The 15,500-nt window shown below is 43.5% G+C and overlaps 1 long non-coding RNA gene across 1 annotated transcript in view; it reads left to right on the top strand.

Moving 5' to 3' along the window:
- The window catches only part of LOC122793250, a 241,333-nt gene that overhangs the window by 159,476 nt on the left and 66,357 nt on the right, over window positions 1-15,500 (top strand). The window contains exon 3 of the long non-coding RNA XR_006363455.1: window positions 9,080-9,136. This is a non-coding gene — a long non-coding RNA (uncharacterized LOC122793250). The remainder of the gene's footprint in view (window positions 1-9,079; window positions 9,137-15,500) is intronic.

Genomic DNA, 15,500 nt, shown 5'->3' with positions numbered 1-15,500 from the left:
GCAACTATTTCACACTGATCCCCCCACAGGGGGAGTCACCCAGGGACTTTGTAGTCCACGATTGCCCCCCCGCCCCCCGGTCTGCTCTATGCTTTCCCTCTGTTTCCTCTGTTACCAAGAGTGATTCAAAAAGCCATATTCTCGGGAAGCAAGATGATTCTAATTGCCTCACACTGGCCTTGCCAAGTCTGGTTCTCCTTTCTTCATCAGTACACAGTGGACAGTCCTTGGATTCTGGACCCAGTACCAGACCTACTGACACACATGTCGAGACAGTTCCATCCCTCCCTGCGGACCCTCAGGTTGACAGCCTGGCTACTCCACTTCCATCCTTAGTCAGACTTCATCGTTTTTCGCCTGAGGTAGTACACATTTTATCCTCTTCTCATAAGTCTTCCACTAGGAAGATTTATTCCAACAAGTGGAAAAGGTTTTCTGTTTGGGCTCATACCCAGGGACTGGACCCTTACACAGCCCCTATTCCTGCTGTTTTGGATTTTTTTACATGCTGTTTCAGCAGGGTTCTGCTCCTGTGACCATTAAGGTCCAGCTGGCCGCTATTTCTAATTTTCATACCTCTTACGAGCCTTCTCTTATGGCCCATAAACTCTGTAAGGCCTTTTTGAAGGGCACCTTGTTACTCCGGCCTCCTGTGTCAGAACCTATCATGCCATGGGATCTAAACTTTGTTTTGCGAGCCCTGACTTCCCCACCTTTCCAACCAGCTGCCTCCTATGAATTAAAATTTCTGTCTTGGAAGACTGCCTTCTTAATAGCCATCACATCAGCCAGACAGGTGTCGGAGCTTCAAGCTCTGTTCATCAAATCCCCGTATTTAAACTTTCATAAGGACAGGGTTTCCTTGAGACCTAAACCGTCCTTTCTTCCTAAAGTAACATCTACTATTAATCTCAATCAGTCTATTGAGCTGCCAGTTTTCTTTCCTCAATTTTCCAATAAGGCAGAGTTTAGATTTCATCAGTTGGACGTGCTCAGGCAATTACGGTTCTGCTTACACAGGACAAAACAACTCCGGAAGTCTGACCAACTGTTTGTGCCCTTTTCAGAAAATAGAACAGGTTTCCCTGTTTCTAAGATTACAATTTCCAGATGGATTTCTGATTGTATGTCCTATATCTGTTCGTCAGCAGGCAGAAATCTACCGTTCCCCGTTAAGGCTCACTCTACCAGGGCTGTTTCCGCTTTAGTGGCTTACCATTCCAGGCTATCTTTGGATGATATTTGTGCTGTGGCCACATGGGCTTCTCCTCACACCTTTATTACTCATTACAAACTGGATGTGGCTTCTAGGGGCCGGACTTCTTTTGGTTCCACAGATGTTCATCATGTTACACTGCTGCAGTCATCACACTTGGGTTATCTGCCATCAGGCGGTCCCGCAGTCAGCCTGAGTTCCAAAGTCTTGGTCCGGCGTCGGTTGCAGTCACTTCTTCACTGATGTCAGTGCAACAGGGGTATAAAAGAGGCAGCTGGCACCATCTTCTTCAGTCTTTCTTGCCGTGCGGTGCCCGAAGCAGAAGCAGTTCGCAAGTACCAGTCAGCCAACTCCTGAGATTTTCCAATCGAATTTCAGACCGAAGTCTTCTTTAAAGCTAAGTACCCCATTGGGGAAACTTTTCTTGCCTTAGACCGATGTCAGACAAAGTTAATAATTGCATTTCTTGTGGGAAGCAAATACCTCACAAGGATTTTAATTCTTATTGTATTCCTTGCCTATGCCCAGACCACGACGTCACAGGTTGTCGGTTTTGTGCTAGGTTTAACAAACATACTATTAAACGTCGAGCAGAATTCGCCCGATATTATTTTGGTAGAAAGTTTAATTACAGCATGCAGTCAGAGCAACTGACGATCGGGATGCATAAAGAACGCAAAGATAAAGACAGCCAGCCGAGAACCAAACCAGATACCGAGGCCTCTGCTAGGCCAGTCACCGGTTCTCCGGTTTTCAGCGAGGCACCTACGCAGCCCCTGACGACCGCAGATTTGGAACTACAGGCAGCCTCCCAGATCGAGATTGCTGAGCCTCAGGAGCCTATACCTTTAGGCCCAGCGGACGCCATTCCTGAAGGGGAATCCGATGTTGTAGACAGGCCTTCGGTTACTGAAGGTGTCTTTAGACCGACTACTCTTACCATTAAGTCCTATGCCAAGTTAAAAACTCCTTTAAAAGTAAGGAAGCCTGTTCAACAGATTCCTGTACAGGGCCGTATGCCTAAGAAACAGATGCTTAAGATGGCTGAGGATTTAATTACCCTCATCAGGGGCTCCCATCCTCCTCCAGACAAAAGGCCTAGACAGGAGGAAAACTACATTTCTTCGGACCAAGTTAACATTTCCGCAGCTTCCTCTGAGGAACAGGATTACTCTTTTCCACCTTACGAAGATTCTGATGCTGAAGAGTCTATACCCTCAGCATCCCCCCCCAGAAGACTACTCTTTTGGGGAAACTTTGCACACCATGAGGAAACATTTCCACTGGGAAGGCCAAGATTACTCTGATTCAAAGAAAAGACTCAGTGAGTTCCTTCATCTGCCTCAGCACAGACCCCTTGCAATCCCTCCTGTTTTAGACATTTTGGATGATGTTTATTCAGAATCTAGCCTTAACCCAAACTCATTACCTCCTGCACCAGCTAAACCAGACAGATATTACAGAGTCCCTGACTCACACAAATTTTTATATAAAAGCCCTGTTGCAGACCCAGAAACCATCTCCCAGGGTCCCAAAGGGGTTAAGGCCTCTATTGCTAAAAATCCTGTTCCTTCTGAAAGAAATTCAAGAGCACTAGACAGATGGGGGAAGAAAGTGTATACTTCTGCCACTTTAGCTATGACGGCTTTAAATTGTCAGTTTCACATGCTGAAATACCAGCAATATTTGATGCCTCAATTAAAACAGAAAATGCTCATTCATTCAGAGCAACCTGACTTTAAGGAAATGCAAGATTTGTTGCATGCAGCAGAACAAGTGGGAAAGCATACTTTGCAATGTGGATTTGATTCATTGGAAGCTTCCTGTAGAGCAGTTGTCACTGGGTCTGTTATACGTAGACATGCTTGGTTAAAAGAGCAAACTTTACCTGAACATGTTAAAGCTAGGTTATTGGATGCGCCTTTACAGAAGGATGTTTTATTTTGTGTTAAAGCAGAGGAAGTTTTAAAGAAAATGGAGGAAAAGGCTAAATCTATGCAGACAGTTTAAGATTTTTTACATGTATAACCCCCTCGTTTCAGCAGAAATTGGCCAACTAAGAACTGGTCCTTTCCTGCTTCAGACAGACCACAGAGGGGCAAATACAGACGACCAAGGGGCAGAGGTCAGCCACAAGGCTCCTACAAGCCTAGACAATGGCCTGCTGCAACTTAAAGAGGAGGAGAAAATAGATCTCAACATTTCAGAAAACAATCACAATGACTTTCCACTCCGTCTGCCAAGCAAAACTGCTCTGGCAGCCCCTTTGGGAGGAAAACTAGCACTTTTTTCAAAAAACTGGCACATCATCACAAAAGACAAATGGGTTCTAAATATTGTATCTCAAGGTTACAGATTCCACTTTCACACTTTACCAAGGATGATAGGAATGCCAAATCTGCCACCAAATCAATGGGCAGAGGCCCAAAGACAAATTGCAGCTCTCATGGATATGAGAGCCATTCAAGAGGTACCTACACAGGAGCAAGGACAAGAATTTTACTCAAGACTATCTCTGGTTCCACGAAAGGACAAAGCCTGGAGACCCATTCTAGACCTCTCAATTCTGAACACATATCTGGAGGTCCCCAAATTCAAGATGCTCACACTTCAGCAGCTTCTTCCCATGCTGGGCAAGAAGGCTTTGCTAGTAATGTTGGACCTCAAGGAGGCATACCTGCATGTCCCAATCAGACAAAATTGCATTAGATACCTCCGATTTATTGCAGGTACGTGCATTACGAATTCTCTGCACTGCCCTTTGGCTTATCTACTGCGCCCAGAGTATTGACGAAATGCCTGGCATCAGTAATTGCATACTGCAGACAAAGAGGAATTCAAATATATCCATATCTGGACGACTGCCTTATTCAAGCAGAAAGCAAGGGCATTCTTTTAAAGCATCTGGCGTTTGTAAGAAAACTTCTAAGTTGCCTGGGGTACACAGTAAACGAAAAAAAATCAAAACTAGTACCCTCACAAGAGATAATATTCCTGGGTGCCAGCTTAAATACAACGGCCCAGATGGCTTATCTCACGCCAGACAAGCAAAGACAACTGACTCAATATTTCAATATGTTGGCAACATTAACCCAACTCCCTGTAAGGAAAATCCTGCAGGCCTTGGGGTTCATGGCATCCTGCATACTACTAATTCCATATGCCAAACTGCATATGAGGAAATTACAATGGTACCTGAAAAGTGTATGGACTCAACACAGCCACAGCTTGGAAACAATAATATCACTCATTCCCTGCCTTCAAAAGGAGTTTCTATGGTGGGCTCAAGCATGTCACCTCAACAAGGGTCAGCCTTTTGCCTTACCTACAGCAAAGCAGACAATAACAACAGACTCATCGGATTACGCCTGGGGAGCACACATGGCAGGACAGTGAATACAGGGCAAATGGTCTGCAGATCAAATGCATCTTCACATCAATCAAAAGGAGATGTTAGCTGTGTAAAATGCCCTGACAGCTTTCAAGGACCTCTTACATCCAGGACAACTTTTAATAAAGACGGACAACACCACAGTAATGTGGTACATAAACAAACAAGGGGGAACACATTCCTACCCCTTATGCAGACAAGCAATGACCTTGTGGAACACAGCACTGACTTACCAAGTTCAACTACAAGCACAATTCCTGCCAGGAGAGCAAAACACATTGGCGGACGAGCTAAGCAGAAATATCATGGATCCTCACGAGTGGAAACTAGATCCACAAGTATTCACAATGATAACTCAAAAATGGGGAAGCCCAGACATAGATCTGTTTGCCACCCCCCAAAACTATCAACTACGAAAATTTTGCACAAGGGCATACCACTCACTAGCTTGGAAAGTGGACGCCCTATCATTCAGTTGGAAAACATTAATACTCTATGCCTTCCCTCCACTACCTCTACTGGCAAAGGTGTTACTGAAAGTCAGATCAGAGAGGCCACAAATGATCCTAATTGCTCCAGACTGGCCACACCAACACTGGTACCCAATATTAAGGAACATGGCGCAAGGCCCTCCATGGATTTTACCTCAATTTCCACACCTGCTGACTCAGCAAAACAATCAGATCCTTCACAGTCAGCTCAAGACTTTAAATCTGGCTGCATGGCAAATAACCTAAATAATCAATCAACGCTTCTCTCTAATGATGTCATGGATGTCATTTTGGAGGCCAGGAGACCCAGCACCAGGAAAACCTACTCAGATAAATAGAAAAGATTCTGCGCCTGGAACCAGGCTAAAGGCCAAAACCCTCTAATCCCAAATATTCCTCAGATACTGCAATATTTAACTGAGATGCTGCACAAAGGCCTTTCTTTTTCTTCCATTAAGATCTATGCTTCAGCCATTTCAGCTCATTACAACATGGATCCTCCTATATTCTCGCATCCATTACTAAGACAGTACCTCAGAGGGGCTAAGAATATAAGACCACCCCGAAGACCTCCAACTCCAACTTGGGACCTCACCTTCATTTTGGAAAAATTAACACTGCCTCCTTTCTAACCAGCTTTTTCAGCCGATTTACAATTCTTGTCCTGGAAAACTGCCTTGCTGCTGGCAATTACCTCAGCATGAAGGGTCTCAGAGCTACAGGTCCTAATGGCAGTGGAGTCCTTCATCATTTTTCTTTAAGACAGAGTTTCCTTACGAACTAACCCTTCCTTTATGCCAAAGGTAGTATCCAGTGTGGCTCTGAATCAGACCATTCATTTACCCACTTTTTATCCAAACCCACAAAATAAAGGAGAAAGGCTCCTTCACTCTTTGGACATTCATAGCCAATTACGTTTCTATTTGGATAAGACAAAAACTTTCAGAAAAATCTAACCAACTCTTTGTATCCTGTGCTGCAGGTTCACAAGGAAAGGCTATTTCAAAACAGACCATTTCAAAATGGATAGGACATTGTATCCACTTCTGCTACACACACCATGGAAAACCTGTACCTGGTAACATTAGGCCCCATTCCACCAGGGCCACAGCAACCTCAGCAGCCTTTCTCAGAGGGGTACCAACCAAGGATATTTTGGAGGCTGCAACTTGGAGTTCTGTGCATCCCTTTACCAAGCACTACCACTTACCTTTATACTCAAAAACCAGAGCTGGCTTTGCCACTGCAGTTCTGCAGGGCATACTAGCTTCTCCTAACCCAGTTTAGTACCAGCCACCCAACCATAGCTTTGAGATTCAACCCAAGTGTAATGACTGCAGCAGTGTAACACGATAAACATAGTACAGTTTTGTACCTACCATAAATGTAGATGTTGGAGTGTTCACACTGCTGCAGTGCAGGTTACCCTCCCTCCATCCCCTTTTCATACCACGGTTTTATTTATGCCTCTATTTTTATACAATCAATGTGATGTATCTCTATATGGTGTATTTGCTTACAGCTCTTACTATTGTTTTCCTACTTATGTATGTTTGCATAGGATTATGTATTGCCTTCCTATTTGGGGGCACCTGACATCTGGGGCAAGAAAAACTGAAGAAAATGGCGTCGGCTGCCTCTTTTATACCCCTGTCGCACTGACATCAGGGAAGAAGCAACTGCAACTGACGCCGGACCAAGACTTTGGAACTCAGGCCGACTGCGGGACCGCCTGATGGCAGATAACCCAACTGTGATGACTGCAGCAGTGTGAACACTCAAACATCTACATTTATGGTAGGTATAAAACTGTACTTTCTCAGGAGTATCTTCCTTTGAGCCTCCCAGGATAGAGGTGCTGGGGATGCTGTCCCTTGAGTAAGAATGTAGGCAAGATTGGACCACATAACATCTAGAAGTTATGTACTCACCATAACGTTCGATGTATGTGGTCCATCTCGCCTCACATTCTTACGTACCCTCCCACCTGCCCCCTTCCTGGAGGATTTGGAGGCGATAATTGGTCTTGAGTACCCTTCAATGTTGGTTGTTTTTTCTTTTCTACCCTGGATAGTGTTCTACCTTCCTGGATTGTGGTTGTGCATGGGGTGTGACTGTGGATTGCTGCAAACTAGATCTGGGGCTATGGAGCAGTGCAACATGGGATACCAGTTTATCCCAACAAATTAGAGACTTTGTGCTAGAAAAATAAAGTTGGCCGAGTCGGAGCTGATACTCTGCTCCGAGCCCCTGAGTGAGAATGTGAGGCGAGATGGACCACATATATCGAACGTTATGGTGAGTACATAACTTCTAGATTTTCTAGATGGGCTTCTCAAAATGACATTGATCCCTACCAAGGCATTATTTCCTCTGTATTAGAGTTTTTGACTATGCTTTTCAATAAAGGAGCTGCAGCAGCAACAATTCGGGGACAACTTGCCGCCATCTCTAACTTTCGCTTTGAAGAATTAAACATAATGTCTCACAAGCTATCCAAAGCCTTCCTCAAAGGGACCTGTCTCAGACCGTATGTGAGATCCCCTTATACCCCCTGGAATCTAAATGTTATGCTTTAACACATTATTCTTCCACCTTTTCAACCAGCTTCCTTATGTGATTTGAAATACTTGGCATAGAAGACTATCTTTTTGGTAGCCATCACTTCTGCCTGTAGAGTGTCAGAGCTACAGGCCTTGTCCATAAAGCCTCCTCATTTGATTTTTCATGCTGACAGAATGTCCCTGTGAACAAGTCCTTCATTTTTTTCTCAAAGTTTGTACTGAAGCTAACCTTAACCAGATTATAGATTTACCATTGTTCTTTCCCAAACACATCAACAACTTAAGAGTATATGCTGCACAAGCTTGATGTTCATAGACAGCTCAGATTTTACCTGGATAGAACAAAAGAGTTCAGAAAATCAGAACAACTTCTCATTTCCTTTTCAGATTCCAGAAAAGGTATGCTAGTGGCAAAAACAATACTGTCTAGGTGGTTATCTGATTGTATCACATTTACTTATTCAGCTGCTAATATACTGATACAACACAAAATTAAAGCTCATTCTACCAGACCAATGTCCACATCTTCTGCTTTTTCTGCTAGGCTTCCTATAGACAACATTTGTGCAGCAGCTACTTGGTCAAGACCTCATACCTTCATCACTCATTACAATGCTGACAAGGCCACCAGAGACAGGGCCTTTTTTGGTTTACAGTCCTAAAAAACATACTTCTATGAGCCACCCGAGAAAGATGGTGCTTGGGATGCTACCCATCTGTAAGAATGAATGGCGAGATAGAACAACTTCACATAAAGAAGTTATGTACTCACAGTAACGTTCCATGTGAGCTGTTCATCTTGTCATTCTTACTTCCCACCCTCCAACCCCCTCCAAGGTTTTTTCGAGGACTGAGATACTAGTTCTATTCTGGTTGCTCAGTCTTTCTATGGGTTTTCTCCTAAAGAGTGATAGAATGCCACATGGTATTATTATACGCAGCAAACAAGATCTGAGGTAACTCAAGGTGCATCATGGGGACAGGGACTTGGCCTTGAGCTGTCTGAAGACCTCGAGCTTTGCAGTAGGCCGACTCAGAGCTGAGTATCGGCTCTGAACCTATCTGTAAGAATGAAGGCGAGATGAACAACTCACATGGAATGTTATGGTGAGTACATAACTTCTTCTTTTTTTGTTACCTTAACCATATATCACACATTGGTGATGGCTGTCTGGTATTGTACTTTCTTCATCATGTCCTGTTTTAAGTTAGTACTTTGCAGTGAAGTTGTATGCACAAGATAATATAGAGAATAGTTTTAAAGCAAATAGAAAGTAAAGCTAATTTGTGCGATGGTATTGGAAAACTGATTTGATTGTGCAATTCACAAATAAAGGAAGTTAGGTAATGATGATGTTTAAAAGAAAAGGCATTATTCAGGAAAATGCATTTTATTTTGAAATTTTCATTTCAACAGTTCATAGCCACAAGCACAAACGCCCTAGAGATGAAAGTGGGGAAGCTTCTTTAACAGGTATGCTTTCAGTCTTGATATCAGTGTGCAGTTTGCATTCATTTGTAATGTTGCTTAAATGAAAAGATAAATGTTTATCATTCCCACTGCTGCAGTAGAAACTTATGCTAAATTGGGTCTGTCTTGTCCACGGCACAGCTTGTCAACTTAACAAACCTTTGACTCTCGCCCACCGTTCCAGTCTGACTCGGCTCTGACTCTGCTTATTACAAAGCTCAAAGTCTCTTTTAGTTGGCTCGTGGCTAGGTAGGTATCTCATAGTGCACTAGTACAATCCCCAGATGTCGTTTGCCACGTCTACGAGTTTAAAAATGCTTCTTGCTTGGCCGTGGCTAAGTTTCAACTTTTTTTTCGTATCACTTTACTGTTTCTGTAGCTAGTTATCTTATTACTAGATAGTGCTTATTAGTGTTAGCAGTGTTTAGAATAGTTTAGAAGTGGTTTTACTCATTAAATTAGTTGGTTTGAGAACTGGTTGGCCATTGGCCCTTGCTCTCCTTTGGTATCCTCTCTGCTACCTTCTTATTAATATTGATATTTCTTAGGTCCACGGCTTTTTAGGACCTTGTATTCTAGCCTTATTGTGTATATCTATTGTGTGCAGTGTTTTGCTAGTCTTGTTACAGAGTTTTCTCTGTGAGTCCGCTTTTAGGGCCTTTTTCTTCTTCTTAACTTTACAAAAGTTAAGCTTGCATGCAGTGTTTGCTTGTTTCCTTGACTGCTATTAGTTTCTGGCCTTTTTCTACAACTTAACCTATGTAGCTAGGTCTGTTTAAGTTGGAGGATCTAGTCCTCTCCGATTTCCATATTTTCCTCAGGGCTAGACACATTTAAGGTAGCGGACAAAGTCCTCTGTACTCTATCTCTTTTTTGTGTATGTGCTTGTAAGGGCTAGACCCATTTAAGTTAGAGGACCTAGTCCTTGTTGTGTTTGTTGCATACTGCTTTATTACATAGCTTTCCAACATGTCTAAAGAGTCCAAAGACCACAAACCTTCGGGTTTCAAAAAATGTATAAAGTGCTCCCAGGAGATGTCAATTATGGATAGCCATAGTAATTGTGTATATTGTCTCGGAGCCATTCATATGCAGGAAACTTGTTTATTCTGGCATTCCTTTAGCTCCAGAGTTCTCCAGGAGCAGAAGAACAAGTTAATTTTGAAAGGTCTCCTCAAGCCTTCCTTCAAGGAAAAATTAGCAAGTTCTTCATCATCCAGATCACATTTTTCAAAAAAAGAGAAGGTTAAGTGTCGGCCAAGAGGCATTCTCCGGTGCCGACTAGTGTATCGGAACCTCCTCAGAAACAATCTTAACTTGATAAGACTTTTGCCTCCTCTGCTCCACTGTCCTCAGAGCCGGTCGAAGTTGTGGATGTTGGCACGTCAGTGTTGGCCCCAAGCCTTTTGGAGCCGACTACTGAAAAATTACATCGGAGCTGCTCCAAAGATCCCTTGCTGGTCTCCCCAACCTTAACTTCTAATTTTAACAAGAAAGTGAAAAAGGTGGATAGCAGTATAAGCGGTATAAGCGATGCAAAGTGTACCCCATTGATAAGCTGGTTTTTAGTTATGAAAGCGAGGATGCTTATGTACATTTAACACAACATGAAGAGAAAAATATGGATAATGTGAATTTTGAGTTGTCGGGTGAGGACGAACATTCTATTGAAGAGGAGGGTGGTAATTTGGTGGATTACCAGGATTTTCCATTACCAAGACGCTCAGAAAGAATAGCCAGTCGGAAACAAGAGACATACAAAACTTATAGCAAAGCAGCACAACAATACAAGGGATTCCCCAGGTGGTAGAAACACCAGCTTTAGTAAAACAAGTTAGTAACATTCAGCATACATTAAATGGGTTTCATATATACAATTATACTGACAGAATTATTTCTGAGGAATTTTTTCCCTTGTTTTCTAAGGGGTTCAAATTTGTTCCCACTAAGATTCCAGACATAGCAGAAACGTTGGTGGATATACAACTCTATCTGAGAAAGTTAAATTTAAAAATAATGTTTTCTGACAAGGATGGTAATAATTCTATCAATTGATCTAACAAAATACTTAGAAAAAGTAGTAATTTTAATCCCCCCTCCTATCCACTTATAACTGCCTTTGAAAAAAACGTTAAGGAAGATATTTATAAAATGTGGGGAGAGAAAAGAAGAACATTTTCTAATTTAAGTAGAAAAGAAAAAAGTTTATTAAATTAATTAAGAGAGGATAAGAGTAAACGTATCATGACACCTGATAAGGGTGGAGGCATTATATTGTATAACTCGGAGGATTACACCAACACTATGCAGGCTATTTTGTTCAATGTTGAAAATTACTCACCATGTTCTAGGAATGAAATACATATTTCTTATCAAAGGGTGGATAGTTTTTTATATGAATATGTTATGGACCAGAGGATTTCCAAGGAAGACTACGATTTTCTTTTGAATTTACACCCTAAAATTCCTGTTTTTTTCGGTATACCGAAAGTACATAAGAATGTTGAAAAGCCACCCTTTAGGCTTATTGTAGCAGCTGCAGGTTCTAAAACACGCAATCTGGCTGTATATGTTGATAAAAAGGTTAAGCATGTTGTAGAGCAGTTTCCACATTTGGTAAAGGACTCCTGGGACTTTCTTGGTCAACTTAAAAGTGATTTGTGGTGTCCAGATTGTATTTTCCTCACTATAGATGTTCAGGATTTGTTTTCCTGTATTCCTAAACAGGAAGGTTTAAGCTTCTTTGAAGAAGTGCTTTTTACTTGTTCTTTTTTGCCCCCTGGTGAGATTAGTTTAATATGTGAACTTATGAGTCTCATTTTGGAAAACTATATATATTTTGAGGGGGAATATTTTCAACAGGTAAAGGGAGTGGCGATGGGAGCTGCCTGCGCCCCTTTGTATGCAGATTTAGTTTTGTTAGGTTGGGAAAGAGAACATGTCTTTAAAAGTGAGTTTTTTTCTAATGTATTATTTTATAGTAGGTTTTTGGATGATATTTTTATTTTATGGAAAGGAACTTCGGAGTCCATACTATTATTCATCCAATATTTAAATGAGACTACTAAATTTTTAAAATTCACTTTTGATTTTCATGAACAAGAAATTAATTATCTAGACACCAGGATAATAAAGGACCAGGATAAATTTATTTCTAGCATTTATCGTAAAAAAAACTTTTGTAACAGTTACTTACATTTTGATAGTCATCATCCTATATTCCAAAAGAAAAGCATTATTAAAGGTCAGGCCATCAGTGTTGCCAGAATGACATCTTCAAAAAATGATGTAATTCAGGAATTTGTATATTTGAAGGACATGTTCCTTGAAAGAGGCTACCCTGGTGAGTTTATTGACACCATTCTAACAGGAGTATTGGATGACTGGGGTAAAAGGTATATACCATTGTTGGGAAAGGGACTTAATAAAATCAACAACACCATGACATTTATTGAGAATGAGAACAAAATTGATTTTCATCAGGCATGTGTTGTTCAATATAGTCCCCTGTATCACCAAGTGAAAGAAATATTATGTAAAAATTGGAATATTTTTAAAACCAACAGTGAAGTTTTCCAGGTAGTAGGTGGTAAACCTATTTTTTCAACTAAAATAGGACCCAATATAAAGTCAGTCCTGGAAAGGGGAACCAACAATCAAGAAGGTGTACAGGTGAAATTTAATGGGAGCAGGCCTTGTGGCAGATGCTCCTATTGTTCATGTATTTTACAGGATAGTTCTATTAACATTAATAATCAAAACAAAAGATCTGAAGTAGTTAACTTCATTCTTTCTGCACATATGGGTATACGGATCTGATTCAGATCCGAGCCGGCAAAACTTTTCTAAGCATCAGCTCCGAGCTCCAAGCTCCTCCCCTACCTATATTACCTCACTTCCTCCTATCTAACCCCAGATCTCGTTTGCCGCTCTTTGAGTCAGCATCGTGGTCTCTGAGCTCTAAGCAAGGTGGTACTTTTTTTGGTCTTTTAGAGTAATCGGGTAAATACCTTTCCCTTTTTTGTTTTCCTCCCTTCTCGCGTTTGGTCGTCGTGTTAGTTTAAAAAAAAAAAAAGTTAAGTAAAATAGTGTAGTTAGTTCCCGTCTAGGCCCAATCCCTTGTTGAGTGTGCGTGTGTGTGTGGGCCGTTAGGGCTTTTACTGTGCTCCGCTATGGCTGAGCAGCCTAAGGCTCTTTTTAAGAAATGCACAGAGTGTGGTCATAAACTCTCACCAGCCGATGGCCACACTCTGTGTGTTCTATGTTTAGGGGTCGCCCATCTGTCTGCTTCCTGCGACATTTGTTCAGGCTTTAACTCCAGGGTGCTGAGGGATCATCGGGCCAAGCTTGTGGCTAAGGGTCTGCTACCAACCTCGGCCCTGGAGTCTGCCTTGGTTTCCTCCCCAGCCAGTGACACTGTGCAGGCAGGGACTCAACCTCCTGCCAGGACTGCTACTTCGGATTCATCCCAGAGAGGTAGGGACAGAAGAGAGAAGGAGAAGCACCACAAAGAGAGGGACAGGCCCAGGAAAAGATCACGGGACAGGGAGTCTTTCTCCAGCCCCTCTTTAAAGGCACCCAGGTCTCGTTCTCCTCTGCTCCACTCTCCCCGTTTCTCGCCGGAGCCGATGGAGCCATCGGAGCTGAGGTACTCCTCAGATCCGGCCCAGACCCGAGTCGGTCGCTTCCTCCAGGTCGACTCGGAGTGCCTCCGAACTGGATATGGACAGGCTGATGAGGAGGTTCATCCAGAACCAGATTCAGATGGAGGTCTTACCAGGACCCGCTCCCATTGGAGAGGGTTCTTCTTCAACTATGTTCCACCCTATTTCTCCTTCCCCGATCCGACGCTTCGGGGCTCTCGGGTCAGAGACCTTTCAGAGCTGTTAGGTCGATGCCGATGGTTCTCGCTTCCTCGATGCCGGCCATCATCTTGTGTTCCTCGGGTCCGATCTTGGATCCAGGAGACTCTCGGAGCCATGATCGGGGAGTCGGACCCGAGGGTCTAGGTCTTGCTCTTTCGGATCCCATCCTCGGTGCCCAGACTACCCTGCTCCGATCCCTGCTTCAGATCCGGGGAGAGCCTCTTCCTTATGAGCTTCAGAGGTGTGCTCTCCATTGGCATTCGGGGCAGTGGAAAGGGTCCTCTCCCAGGGGTTGAGGCCACAGCTCTCCTACTCGGATCCTACCCAGACCCCTCTGATTTTGGATTCTGCTCCCATTACCCTGTCTCAGGGACAGCCCGTGCCAAAGCAACCCCAGGTGGTTCCCCTCAGGGAACCCCCGAAGGCTTTCAAATCATCTTCAGAGAGTCCCACTGGAGGGGAACCTTGTAAGCGCCAGTGTAAGAGGAGACACTTGGACTCCCCTGAGTCCATTACCACCGATACAGACTTGGATGAAGGAGAGGGTTCCCCCAGATCACCTCCCGAGGATGTCTCGTTCAGAGACATTATGGAGATCCTCCGCCAAACAGAAGGTTGGTCAGCCCACAACCCTCTGCGGATGAGTCTGTGTTCCTGGAGACCTTTGGCATGGACCCATCTACTTTCTGGGTCTCCCCTCCAGCTGACCCTTTGGTGGACTTCATCACCACTAGGGCATGGAAGGATCCTGACACCATAGAGCCTATACCCAAAAGGCCAGACAAAATTCTTTCCCTGCTGTTAGACAGGCAGGCATGGTCCAAGAGAACCCTGGAAGACGTTTTGGTGGTTGCAGCAGCCACAAAGAAGGAAATGGCACAGGAGAGTTCCTCGGTTCATCCACCAGACAAGGAGTCTAGGTCGATGGATCGCTTCGGGAAGTGCATGTACTCGTCAGCGACATTTTCTATCCATGCGCTGAATTACTTGGCACATGTCATCCAACTGCAGCGAAAACTTATATTGGAACTAAGTCAGTCACCCCCTGAGTCTCTGTCGCAGCAGGGCAAGCAGTCCTTTACTGCGAAGATGATTACTCTGAAATCAGTGACTAATACCTCTATGCGTCTCCTCTCTCATGCTACGGAGGGAGCCACTAGAGCTGCTGGTACAGGCATTGCCTTGAGGCGACATGCCTGGATCAGGCTGTATCAATTTGCGAACCCCTTTAAGGCACCTTTCATCAACGCCCCTTTTGATGGATCATCCCTCTTTGGGAAGACTGTACGTGACACACTAATCCAGAGTGAGAAGGCTGGGAATGTCTGCCATCGGAATCCGCTTCTCTAACTCCCAGAGGTCCTATTCCAGGAACCAAAAGGGGCAAAAGAAGATGTGGTTCCGGAAATCACAGTTTTTTCATGACACTCAGGAATATTCGTCCCCCAGAGGCAGGGGGGACAAGACCGACACCGTCCCAGAGGCAGAGGGGGTCCCAGAAA

Source organism: Protopterus annectens, chromosome 2.part0 (genome assembly GCF_019279795.1).
Source record: "Protopterus annectens isolate FY-2018-M chromosome 2.part0, PAN1.0, whole genome shotgun sequence".
NCBI classification, from domain to species: domain Eukaryota; kingdom Metazoa; phylum Chordata; order Ceratodontiformes; family Protopteridae; genus Protopterus; species Protopterus annectens.
This window is presented reverse-complemented; position numbering and strand designations above follow the sequence as displayed.